Genomic DNA, 14,596 nt, shown 5'->3' on the forward strand with positions numbered 1-14,596 from the left:
ACCCAACATGTAGTCTATCCTGGAGAGTTGTCCATGCAGACTTGAGAAGAATGTATATCCTGCTGTTTTGGGGGTGCAGTGTTCTGAATATGTCTGTTAGTTCTAGTTCATATTATCAGGTTCTCTCTTTCCTTATTTATCCTCTGTATAGATGTTCACTCTATTGATGAGAACAGTGTATTGAATTCTCCCTCTATTATTGTGTACATGTCTATTTCTCCCTTCAGTTTTTCCAGAGCTTGCCAGTGTATTTTAGGGTTCCATGGTTAGGTGCATAAATATTAATGATTGTTCTTGGTATATTTCCACTTTTATTTTTATACAGTGTCCTTCTTTGTCTCTTATAACAGCTTTACATTTAAAGTCTATTTTGTCCCATTTTACTATAGATAGCGCAGCTCTTTTTTGGTTAATACTTGCAAAGAATATCTTTTTTTATCCTTTCACTTTCAACATATATGTGTCTTAGGATATAAAGTGAGTCTCTTATAAATAACATACAATTGGATCACGCTTTTTCAACCATTCTGCCAATCTGTGTGTTTTGATTTTGGAATTTAATCCAGTAACATTCGATTTTATTAGTGTAAAGTCAGTAGCAACTTCAGCCAATTTATCTTTGGGTTTTATATGTCATATCTTATTTGTGTTTTTTTTTTTAATTTTTATTTTGTTCTGTTTTTTTACTGTTCTAGTCATACATTCTGATACTCTTCATTTCTACAGTCTGCTCCATTCATATCTCTCCTGTGTTTTCCCACCTGCAGTATACCATTTAGCATTTCTTATAGGGCAGTTCTCAATGAACACTCTAAGTTTCTGCTTATCTGGGAATATCTTAATATCTCCTTCATTTTTTCCTCATTTTAAATGCAGTTTTATTGAAATATAGTCACATAACAATCATCAAAAGTGTACAACTGCTCACAATATCATCACATAGTTGTGCATTCATCACCACAATGTTTGAACAACTTCATTACTCCAAAGAATAAAAATAAGAATTAAAAAAAAATTAAACAAACGCCTAAAAACATTCCATCACCCCCTATTATTCATTAACTTTTTGTCTCCATTTTTCTACTCATTTGTCCATACACTGGGTAAAGGAAGTGTAAACCATAAAGTTTTCACAGACTATAATCTCCATATGATTACATGATATATAAGATTGTATAACATATATAAGGTATATAGTTATAATATCATCTTCAAGAATCAAGGATACTGGATTGCAGTTCAAGAGTTTGAGATATATCCTTCTAACTATACAAATTAAGTAAAAACTAAAAGGATATCTATATAATGAATTAGAGTTATCTCCAGAATGACCTCTTGACTCCATTTGAAATCTCTCAGCCACTGAAAATTTGTTTTGTTACATTTTTCCCCCTTTTGGTTCAGAAGGCTTTCTCATTCCTACAATTCTGGGTCCAGGCGCATCCCTGGGAGTCATGTCCCACATTGCCAGGGAGATTTCTGCCCCTAGCAGTCATGTCCCACATAGGGCAGAGGGCATAGAGTTTGCCTGATGAGTTGGCTTATAGAGAGAGGCCACATGTGAGTAAAAAAGAGGTTCTCTGGGAGTGACTTTCAGTCATAATTATATGTAGACTTACCTGCTCCTTTGCAGTAACAGGCTTCATAAGGCAAACCCCAAGATTGAGGGCTCAGACTTCTAAACTGGTAAACCCCAATGCTTGTGAGTATGTCAGGAATTCCCCAGGTGGGAAACTTTAATATTCTCATATTTTCCCCCAGTCCCTCATGGGGGCTTTGCAAATGCTTTTTATTCTCTGCCCAAATTACTCTGGGATATATCGGGGCTTCATGCTAACATGTACAAACCAACCATATCTCTTTCCCTATTCAAGGTTCCATGTAATTATGTTTGAGTAAACTGATCATATAAGTTAAATTTTATAGTGTGATGTAGAAAATATAGATTTGCATCAAATAAATGTCTCTTCCTTTGGTCCCACACAGAAGCTGAAGTAATAAAACACAGTTAATATCATCCTCTACCCTTGAGTCTGGTGTACCCCAGTCTCAACCAAGTCAATGTCATTCATATCTCCAATTGAAGTCTAATCTCTTTTTGGCCTCTTTAAGAGTTGCTGCATGGGGCAATGTCAACACTCACCCACCAACAAAGAATAGGCACAACCATCTCTCCACATTTTCTCCAGCACTTGTGTCCATCTGTTTATTTTTTAAGCAGATTTATTCACACATTATAAAATCTATCCTAAGGAAACAGTCAACGATTCCCAGTATAATCACACAGCTATGCATTTACCACCACAATCCATATGAGGACATTTACATTTCTTCCATAATCAAAGAGGAAGAGAAAAGAAAAAATGAAGACTAAAAAAAGGATAGAGGAAAAAATAAATTAAAGCAATACAATACAATGATAGGTCATTGAACACCACCACCAAGAATCCCATACCAGTCCCTTAAATCCCCCTCTTGTAGACACTTAGATTTAGTATATTGCCTTTGTTACCATTAATGGAAGCATATTACAATGTCAGTGTTAACTATTGACTCTAGTCTGCATTGATTTTATTTTCCCCTACACCATCCAGTTATTGACACCTTGAAATATTGACATTCATTTGTTCTCCCTCATGTAAAAACATTCTTTTATTAGTGCACTTTTTTTGTAATTCAAGGTAGACTTTTGTTCACTTGACCTAGAATACTTCTGCTTATACAGCACAAACAAACATTGAGTAGACTGCCCATCAATTTTATTGCTAGGTACTCCATGATCTACTAGTCAACAACATAAGTCTTTGAGTGTCAGATTATTTTTACTGCTGCCTTGAGCATGTTTTCCATTATAGTAGCCATGTCCACCTTGTCTTTGATGATTAACTGCAGCCACATGTCTTCTGTGGACTCGTGATCTGCTGTGGCTTCTATAGACTTCTGATCCAATTATCCCCATTGTGTTTAAGGGTTCCAGCTCAGTGACAGCATTTCCCACGGTAATATCTAACCTATAGAGAAGGACAACTACGGAGCTCTCCAGGGATGACAGATCTAGTCTCACAAATTTATTCCTTAAAGTCCTGGTAAAAGGTGTGTCCTCTGGACATTCCAGGGGTGTGTGAGCAGGTGTTCCATGATAAATATCCTCTAACATTCCAATCTCTCTAAGCCTTTAAATCCCCTCCTCTACATTATATCAGGGCAGTTCTGGCATTCCAACATCAGGTAATGCTGGCCATCTTTTGATCCATGTCTCAGCTAACCATCCAAACTATTAACACCCTTTCTAACACGTTGAGCTACAACATTGAATGCAGAATCTCTGCTTAGTGGGCCCATTTCATTAAATTCAGCCTGATACAACTTTATATTCCTTCCACCATTATCCCACACACTTAATAGCCATTCCCACACATATTCCCCTGATTTCTGTCTATATAAGTTGGAAAACTCATACAGTTCTATTGGAAAATAGCATACTTCCTCATGGGTCACACTTTGTACATCATGCTTGAGGGCCTGTTGGGACTTTAGTCTAATTATAGGTCTTAAAGCAAAGACTGGTTGTGGAGGTGGGTCATGAAAAGATTTAGAAGTATCCCTCAAGCCATTTACCTCAAGACATTCCACTAAAATTTCATCTGGTGAAACAGCATTAATCTCTCCAGAGGAGTGAGGGCTGCTTCCTCAGGGGAGGTGATTACAGGTTTAGCAGGTACTGAAGGGTTAATCTCTTTAGGTGGAGGTAGGATGGCAGACTCCTCAGGGCAGACTGGAGGTTGGGAAGCTATTTCCTCAAAGCAAGCTGGAGGTTGGGTATTTCTCTCCTCAGGTCAGACTAGGGGTGGGGGTGGGGGGTCTGTTTCCTCAGAACAGATTACTACAGGTATATCTAACAAAGACTCAGCAGAATCCAGGGTCCCAATGTCCTCACTGCCATTATTATCAATCCATATGCCCCAATCCCAAATTTCAGGATCCCATTCTTTTCCAGTCAATGTCTTTACTTTAACAGCTGACACCTTGCAAGGTTGAGATTTCAGTTTACATTGTAAATCTCCTAATCACACAATGAGACTCTGGGTCTGGTTTTCAGAAATATCAAGTCTGCAGCCACAGGAAATAAGATTTTCTTTCATGGCACAAATAGAAGCCATTATGTCTGTCACATGGCACTTAAGTTTTAAATTTGAAGCTTATCTCTTTCTCTTATAATTTTAGCCAGCATATCTAAGAGCAACCAGCCAACATTATTATACCACTTACCTCTGCAAACTCAATTAAGGTTTCAAAAACACTGTCACCCAGAGCTTTGCTTCATACAAGAATATGATTAGAAGAATCAAATGGTGATATTTTGTGGATCTCCCTTGCCAACTGATGCCATGGACTCTCAGTGCCATCTTGATTATTGGAAATGGAGTCATTAGTACCTTTTGAATCTAATCAGAGAAGAATACCAATAAAAGCCCATTTTAAGATTCTGTTTCTCAAGAACCACCCCACTTCTAGTACCAAGTTGTATTAGTTCGGGTTCTTTAGGGAAACAGAATCAACAAGAGATACCTATAAATATAAGATTTTATAAAAGTGTATCACACAACTGTGGGAATGCATGAATCCAAATTCCATAGAGCAGGCAGCAAAACTGGCAACTCAAATGAAGATGTTTGATAAACTCCTCAGGCAGTGAACTGGCAACTTCGATGAACATGTTCGATGAACTCCTCAGGAACAAACTGGCAACTTCAATGAACTCCTCAGGAAATGTGTCACTGGTTAGCCAAAGAAAAATGATGGTCCTCTATCTGTCCTCCTTAAAAGTCTTCAAATGACTGGATTAAGTCCAGCTGATTGCATTCTCTCATTGTGGAAGACATGCCCTTTGTTGTGTAATCAGTCACAGCTGCAGACAACTGACTGATGATTTAATAAACCAGCCTTCTTGTTCATTAACCAGCCACAAATGTCCTTGCAGTAATGGTTAGGCTAGTGCTTGCTTGCCCAGACACCTGAGTACCATCACCTGGCCAAGTTGATGCATGAACCTAACCATCACACATAGGTCACTTTTCTCTTGCTACTTTCAGAATTCTCTCTTTGTCTTTGACATTTGATAATCTGATTATTAAGCCTTGGAGTGGGTCTGTTCAGATTTATTCTGTTTGGGGTATGCCACACTTCTTACATGTGTAATTTTATGTCTTTCCTAAGAGATGGTAAATACTCAGTGATTACATCCTTTATTATTGTTTCTGCCACTTTTCCCTTCTCTTCTCCTTCTAGGACACCCATGAGACATATATTCATGTTCGTCCTGTTGTCATTCAGTCTCTTGAAATGCTGCTCATATTTTTTCCATTTTTTTTTTCTGTTCTTTTGTGTGTAGGATTTCAGATGTCCTTTTCTCCAGCTCATGAATTGTTTCTTCTGCCTCTTCAAATCTGCTGTATGAAGTGTTTTTCACCTCTTCTATTGTGACTTTCATTCCCATAAGTTCTGCCATTTGTTTTCTTAAGCTTACAAATTCTTCTTTCTGGTGACCCACTGTCTTCTTTATCTCCTTTATCTCTTTTGCCACATTTTCCTTCAGCTTGTTAATTTGATTTAGATTTGTTTGAACATCAGTTTGTTCCTGAGGAGTTCATCAAACATGTTCATTGAAGTTGCCAGTTCACTGCCTGAGGAGTTCATCAAACATCTTCATTTGAGTTGCCAGTTTTGCTGCCTGCCCTATGGAATTTGGATTCATGCATTCCCACAGTTGTGTGATATACTTTTATAACATCTTATATTTATAGATATCTCTTGTTGATTCTGTTTCCTTAATCTACTTGCTATATGACTTTTAATTAGCTCTTTCAACTTCATTATCTCATTTGAAGTGCAAGTTTTTCCTTTGAATGGGCCATATCTTCATTTTTCCTAGCATGACTCATAATTTTTTGCTGTCTAAGCATCTGGTTTCCTTGATTACCCCAATCAGATTTTCCCAGACATCATGGGCCCTGCTCTCAGCTGGAGGGTGTAATAAGTATCATACTTCCTTGAGGATGAGACCCAGAATGTTGTCAGATTTTCCTGTGAGGCCTCTAGATTCTGCTTTTTCTAACAGCCCAGCACATGGTGCTTATTATCCCACGGCTCCACACAGATGTAAAAAGGTGTGGCCATTTAATTCTCAATGGCTCTTGTCCTGGCCAGAGGCTGAGGTTTTCAGAAGCCAAGCTTAAGTTGTTTTTGTCCTCCACCTCCCCAGGCCCTAGGGTCTGAATTCTCTGAGGGAGGGCTACCACTTGAGCTAGGCCCCACCTCCCTGTTCTTAGGGAAGATATACCCTTTAGAGAGCTATCTGGTACACTTAAATTCACCCTTTGTCTCTCTAATTCTCTTAACTCCAACCTTGCCTGGGTCAATGCTGAAAGTTGAAAATGCCTGAGGCTTTCTCTAATGAACTACTTAGACTGAGAAAGGAAAAAAGAAAAAAAGGGAAAGAAAAGCCCTTTCCAGAACCGGTCCCCAGCCCCCTAGTTTCGCCAGCTGACCTGAGTTGGTGCCCAGTTCTATGTGACCCTTTTCTTGGGACACAGCTGTTTTCCAGTATTTTGAGCTAGTAATTATAGCATAACCGAGACTGAACTTTGTTTAGCCTCAACCAGAACCTCAGCATGGTCCCAGCCTAGAATTCTTATTAAACAAATTCATCATTCCATCCTCTGTGATTTATGTGTCTCTGATCCCCATCACCCTGAAAGAATGACAGGAGACATTAGAGAGCAGTGGTTAGGAGTCCAGAATTATGAAATCACAGTTCCTAGATTTTAATCCTGGCATTTTAACCTACTTGCTGTATGACTTTCAGCATATTATTAAGTATTCTAATCTTCAATCTTCCCACTGTGTATTGTAATTGTAATTACCTCATAGCATTGTTTTGAGAGTTAAATGAGGTAATCCATTCAAAGCACTTAGTTCAGTATTTAGAATATAATAAGCACACACAAAATGCCAAATATTTTCTGTTTATCAACAGACTTATTTTAGATTCTTTTTCATTATTGATCTCAATTTGGGTGACATTTATATTATAATAAGCATTACACCTCAAAAGTTAATTAAAAGATCATTCTATATAGATCTTACTCATTGTAAACAGAATAGCCCCTTTCAGGGGACATGGCTGAAACTTTTGTTTTGGTTTGGATATCCTTTACGACTTCATTTATTGCTGTAATATCTGTAGCCAATTTTCATGGCCATTCAAGAAATAGCTGAACAAAAAAATCATGACTATTTTTAAATTTATTTATAAGACTAAAAAATATATTATAACTGAAAATACTTTCCTTAATCTTCTAATCAGAAACATGCACACAGATCACAGCTGCTGTTTATCAAGTAAATTATCACACCTGTGTGTCACACATTTTAAATCCAACTTTTTTTTGTAGATTGCTGTTTGCTATAAATGCAACTATTTCTTATTTTAAAAGATTTTCAGTTAATGTTTTATGTTTTTCAATAACTATATTAAATGCCAAATGGCTCATTTGGCAAGAGTTACATTTTGAATTCTTAGGATGATGTACTATATTCTACAGGTAAATCTATTTTGGGAGAGAAGTATATATATACTTCATAATGCAATACTTTTTTTATTAAATATAACACTATTGTTTAGTAAGAAAGCAAGTACACATACACCTTCCCAATACTGGATCTGTAATATTTACTTTTTAAGGTTCCTTTTTGAGTTTTTCAATAAAATAATCCTATTTAAAAAGAATCATTTGAAACAGATTACAAATATAAAGTCTTTACTTATTGCTTTAGTATTTACTTAGCACAGAGTAACAACATAACACTCATTTATTTAACAATAAAATTTGAATTTAAAATGCATCTAAATGATTTCACAGTATATATTGACATGTAAGTTAGTTCCCTACGTTTTCTTTCAAACTTTTGAATTCAATAATTGTGTATATGATCTTCACCTGCTAAAATTATAAACCCCCTTACAGATTATCTGCTTGATCACAATATGACATTAAAAAAGATAGATTTCTGATAGAAAAAGTTAACTTTTGAAAGAAAACTCACACTAAAGAAAAACTCAATTTAATATTATGAAGTATTTCAATTTAGTATTTTGTAGTTTGTATTTCCCCAAAAGAAATACTTAGAATACAAATGGCATAATTTCTGGTCACATCATTTGGGTGATGATATTTTTAATTAAATTAATCCAGTTTACAAGTAAATAACAATTTCCATCGAAAATATTTATACTTACATTATTGAGGCCCTTCTATGAAATTAGTTCTCACTTTTGGCTTTGTTTTACTGATATAGGTCCCACCTGTCTTGTTTGCTTTTACACTTTTTTTCAGGGTCTAGGTCATTTCTATATAATTGTTCAGAATAGATTACTTCCTAATCTTCAAATTACCTGCATGCATATGATAAATGGATGAAATACCCTATGATGCAAATTATATAAATAACACTCTCCAAGAAAAATATGTCTTGAAACCCATGAGCGAAAAATACACTTTGAAGAGAGAGGTGATGTGAGCTGTTCTAGTCCTGAATTTTAATCTTTATTCTACACTCAACTAAGATTGGGCAAATCACTTGACAATTATGAGCCTGTATTTCCTTATCCATAGCCAGGTGTATTAGAGAAGATGCTTTTCTATAAACTGTTCAAGAAAATTAGGATTATACAGCTACTAATTGGGTGAATTTTGATTTAAACTCTATCTGATAGCTATAAATATTTTTTAAAACAATAAATATATGTGATAATTATATATAATAGGATATTATAAATTTGAGAAATCTAAATCATGACAGTGATAAACACAAAAGATATTAGCTCATGACCATTTCAGTCGTCCTTAATTCCCATTTCCTTTATCAAAAAAAAAATCTTCTGACCCACACAGTAGTCTCTATATTAATGACATCATCTGTGTTATTTTAGAGGTGCTGAAAATCTGGACAGACCTAAGGCTTTATTTATAGCAACCTGTTCTCATCCATGCAACTCACTTGTTTTCTAAAATTGTAACTTCTCAAAGATGATCCATGTGATGAACTCATGGTTCTGCCTCCCCCACCTAATACATATTTCACCAATGATTTCCTGTCTCTTTAGCAAAGAATCATGTCTTCACCTCCTCCTTCCAACCACACTTCCTGCTCTTCCTTTTGCATCTGTAGTTACTTCACACCTCATATCTCTCTTGATTATTTCTTCAAACACTATTTATAAAACAATACTATCAGTAGGATTGCCATAAAACTGATTGTTCAAATCCATATATATTGAAAGTGAAATGGGGAGCTAAAAAAAGTTAAATTATATAATTTTTGTAACTTTACTTACTGACCAAAATGATTTTATTATTTTGATGATCTTATGAAAATTTTCTGTTAAAAATCATTTTCAAAATTAAAATCCTTTCTAAAAATAAAAATGCTGAGTATCATGTTTATTTAAACAAAAAAGAGAGAGCTTCCCAATTTGATTATGTGAACACTTCTTCTGATAAAAAAGAATAATTATGCTTGGTATATAGTCATACATTATAATCAGATTTTTATCCAGCAATGTTTCTAACATTTTGCTGCATGTATGTATTTGAAAAATGTCTATTTATATGGCCTTATGTTTAATATTTTAATAGAATAGCCTAAAATCTTCAAGAGTATACTTTATGTTTAGTTCATTTCAAATTATTGATACCTCTATTGAATTTTTTCTACTGACTTCAATATTTTTTATTGAGAAAATATTCCATATACACAGGCTTAAGTACCGAGTGAATGCATACTAATTCTACTAAATGGAGAGTATTCGCATTTCTTTCATTTTCCATAATAAATTGTGGAAGTAACTCTGACCAGATATTGTATCAATTACTGCTCTCTCCTTAAAACATATTTTTAGGAAACAAAGCTTATCAAGTTATACATATGATTCCTTTGAATGTTTTACCAGAATGCTGCAAAATCATAGTCATTTTCAATGTGAGTCCATTCTGGAAGAAATAATAAATTAATCTAGTTAAAAATTGGAGTTCAGGGAAAACTTTCTTTCCACAAGTCTAGATACTTCAAATGCAGTTAGGGGATATTAAAATTAAACTTCTGACCTCTCATAGTTTAATGTAGTTAGCTGTTATCTTGCTTTTCTAGCAATGTACTTAAATGTATTTTTATTTTCAAACCTTTTTATCAATAATTGCAATTTGATTAAGCCTTCAAATGTTAAAGTTTAGTGCTCATCTCATTAAATAATTTGATTAAAGAGTTTTTATATATTTTGAAAAAAGTGGAAGACTCATTTAACTTAAAAAGTCAATACTATTTTGGGATACTTATGCTGATACATAAAATAGTTCTTCAGTAGCTCAGTCATCCATACTATCCATCTTATAATGGGCAGCAGAGAAAGCAAGCACATTGTGCAATGTTAAATTATGTTTTTGTATTTTGTGTTAAACATCAACTTCATCACAAAAATTCCACAGTAAAATTAATCTGTGTGACGTAAGTATATTTAAAAACATTTGGTAACTGAAAAATTCTATTTAATTTAGTAAAAATTGTATTTCTTTTGAATGTAATTTAAGTTTTGAGTGTACCACAGCCGATGAGTACTTCTATCCTCTATAAATTTATTATTTTATAAAAATTTTTTTCTATTCATGTGATGTGCTTCACCAAGAAATTGTTTGTTGTAATCAAAGAAACAAGTGCATTTATCTTTAATATTGAACCTTTAAACTGTATTTTCAAGAGTAGTCATATTATATGCTTCTCTTCAAACAAAATGAATTTCCAAAAGTTTCCTTTGATTCCATGAATTGGAAGTAAACTTTAAACCATTTTTGGAATTAATTGATTATCTTTTTTTTTTTTTTTTTAAATCAGTACCTCTTAAAGCATTATTCTTTCATAATACTTAAGCAACAAATATTTCAAAATCATCAATGCAGAATTAAAATCTGGTTATGGTAAAATGATTCATTTGGTAATTGTTGCCCAAAATGAACAGTGGAGTCACAACACAAACATATTTAACTTACAACATGCTCTGAAAAAGAAAAATAATGTAACATTTCAGGACATTATATCAGCTCTCACCATTCCACTCAATGAGTCTATATCTCTCATTTTCTTCCGTCTCAGGTTCATCTATTCCCTTAACCAAAGGCATCCCACAATGCAGTCTAATTTAATGATACATACTTTTTTTTTGCAACACAGGCTCTAAAAGCAAGCCAACTCTCTATATACTTAAAACAAGGTAAACTCTACTTCTGGATATCTTAGGGTAATTCTAACTATATACAATTCTCACCAAGCACCTTGACTTGAGTATCAGATTCAACTATGGCATGGCTTTAGAGATTTAATAAGTTCTGATTGTTGTGTATAGTGATCCACAGGTTTGTGTTCTCATTTGAAGAGTTGATGTTTGTTAAGTATAAAATCCAGTAATTGCTGAAATTTCTTCACCGCTGAAGTTGTGTTGTCTTGATGGGTGTAATACTATTAAAGTCAAGGAAAAAGTGTCCCTCTTGTTTAGGCAAATAGTACTGGGGATGATATTGTAGATCCCAGCAGGTATATTTTCTAATCCAGTAGCAAAATCCACACCTATAGTTACCACTAGATTTCCTCTGAAAGCTATGGCAACCAGGATCTCCTAACATAGAAACTGTTACAACCTCAAATCCAACACTATTTCCTTGGTCCTCTTAGCTCAACAAGTAATGGCCCAGTCCTTTCTGTATGGAATTGGTACATGGGGTTATTTTTGCATCCTCCTGGAAATTTCCACATCCTCCAGCACTCTGACCACTCCACTTTCCATCAATCCATTTTGATAAGGTGTATGGCAAAGGAATCTTCAAAAAAGTAAAACTGCATGCTGAATATACTCAGACTGTGTAATAGACCGTGTTCTGTTTTTCCTACTGAGAAACAAGTAATGTAAAGGTATGGGTCCCAGGTGTGGTCAGCTTTATCTTAGTCAAATAATGAGGGCTGCTAACTTGAATTACATCAATGTATGAAGGTGAATCTGCTGGGCAATAAATTTTTTCCCCATCAGTCTTGTACACAACCACTGTGATACATTCTTGATTGTTCACCAAATCATCCTTGTCTGTTGCATGTCTACTGAGCAAATCCATACTGCAGCACCCTCTTGTGGACACTGCACCTCCAGTTTGTTGGTCAGGCTATAGGCATATTTTACAGGTCCTTGCTTAGCATCCCAAGTACTGTCAATATATGTTGATTCTTTAAAAAAGACTTGCATTCCAACTCAAACAAATCACAACCTAATTCTGGGATAGATCATCCCATGAAATCCAAAATATTCCATGGTCTATTTTCTGAGCTGTTCAGGGATCAAGGTTTAAATATTTTTGCAACTGTGGGGTCCAGTTTTTTTACATCATTTTCATGGTAGCTTCCTTTCCAATGTAAATGACTCCAACGATTTTTCAATTAGATAAATCACAGCCCCTTGAACTTGCTAATATCCAAAACAGCATACACATATGTAGGAACCAGACCCCGCTTCTCTTCTATTTTCCAAGTTCTTCTGCTTAAAGAGCCCACAATTACACTTTGAAATTAAAAGCCAGAATGAGCATCACTCTCATTTAACAAAAAGAAAAAGCCAGCTGTGAAATATCGCAAATTTTATTGGCTACAACAGAGAACTGCATTTTCAGAGAGACTAACTCTTCTGGAATCTAAGAAAGGGGGTGTGGTAGTTTGAAGTTGTTATGTACCCCCAGAAAAGGCCATGTTCTTTTAATCCATTCCTTTAGGTGTAAACCTACTATAGGTGGGATCTTTTGATTAGGCTATTTCAATTGAGATGTTACCACCTTCTTCAAGATGTGTTTTAATCCTTTACTGGAGTCCTTTATACAGAAACTAAGAGATAAAATTAAGAGAAGCTTATAGAGAAAAGCACCAGAGAGGCTGAGAGAGGACACACAGAAGCTCAGAGAGGAAGCCACAGGAAGCAGAAGCTGAAAGCCATGAAACCCAGGAGTGAAGGACCAGAGACATTGGCCATGTGCCTTCCCATGTGACAGAGGTGCCCCACAAGCCAGCAGCCTGTCTTCAGGGTCCAGATACCATCCTGTTGATGCCTTGAGTTGGGAAATTTTCATAACCTGAGAACTGTAAGTTGCAAGTTAATTAATAAAGCCCCATTGTAAAAGCCAGCCCATACCTGGTATATTGCATCCTGGCAGCTTTACCAAACCAAAAGAGCTCCGTACTTCCAAGAACACCTGTAATGCAAACACTGAATCCCCTTTTATTAGAATAAAATATGACACTGGAACATCATATGTTCTAGTTTGCTAATGCTGCTAGAATGCAAAACACCAGAGATGGATTGGCTTTTATAAAAGGTGGCTTATTTGGTTACACAGTCACAGTCTTAAGGCCATAAAGTGTCCAAAATAACACATCAGCAATCGGGTACCTTCACTGGAGGATGGCCAACTGGTGTCAGGAAAACCTCTGTTAGCTGGAAAGGCACGTGGCTGGCGTCTGCTCCAAAGTTCTGATTTCAAATGGCTTTCTCCCAGGATTTTCCTCTCTAGCCTGCAGTTCCTCAAAAATGTCACTCTTAGTTGCACTTGGGGTATTTATCCTCTCTTAGCTTCCCCAGAGCAAGAGTCTGCTTTCAATGGCTGTTTTCAAACTGTCTCTCATCTGTAGCTCCTGTGCTTTCTTCAAAGTGTCCCTCTTGGCTGTGGCTCCTCTTCAAAATGTCACTCACAGCTGCACTGAGTTTGTTCTGTTTGTCAGCCCATTTATATGGCTCCACTGATCAAGGCCACCCTGAATGGGTGAGGCCACGCCTCCATGGAAATAATCTCATCAGAGTTATCACCTACAGTTGGGTGGGGCACATTTCCATGCAAATCTAATCAGCACCAAAACGTCTGCCCCACAAGACTGTATCAAAGAATACGGCTTTTTCTGGGGGGCACAATACATTCAAACCGGCACACCATACAAATGAATAAGAATCACTAAGCTAAATTTAATAAATTGCTAAAGGTTGAGTGTGGACTAGCTTGAAAGTAATGTAGCCCTGGGAGCCACAGGAATTCATGCACTCACAGTTCTTCAGAGATCTGCACTGGGTGCTCATAAGAATAATTGGGAGTAAGGCAAAAGTCTAGATTCAGTTTTCCTCCCAGGTACATGCCTAGAAAAGTGTCAGGACTGCCACTATGGGAAAGACAGTACTCTGGATACTGATTCTTCTTCCCTACCAAACTAATAGATTTAGCTGGGAGAAAGATAACAGATTCTGTTGCCCCTGGGACCCAGGTGAAGACTAAAGGAATTTGAAGGCTATGAAAATTGTAACCATAAGATAAAGAAAACTTGAACCTACCTCAGCTACTAAAGTAACTAATAGCAGGGAAGTGGCATGCCCATTTTCAGACATAGGTGTTATTTACGACAGACTCCACTGTCCTATTCAAGATGTTCAATTTTCAATCACAAATTATGAGAAAATGAATAAAAC

General features: G+C 35.8%; 1 pseudogene; it reads right to left on the bottom strand.

Annotated features, from left to right (window-relative positions):
• Positions 1-11,531: 11,531 nt before the first annotated feature.
• LOC119530470 lies at positions 11,532-14,267 on the bottom strand (annotated as a pseudogene).
• Between the last annotated feature and the right edge of the window lie 329 nt (positions 14,268-14,596).

This window comes from Choloepus didactylus, chromosome 3 (genome assembly GCF_015220235.1).
Source record: "Choloepus didactylus isolate mChoDid1 chromosome 3, mChoDid1.pri, whole genome shotgun sequence".
NCBI lineage: Eukaryota > Metazoa > Chordata > Mammalia > Pilosa > Megalonychidae > Choloepus > Choloepus didactylus.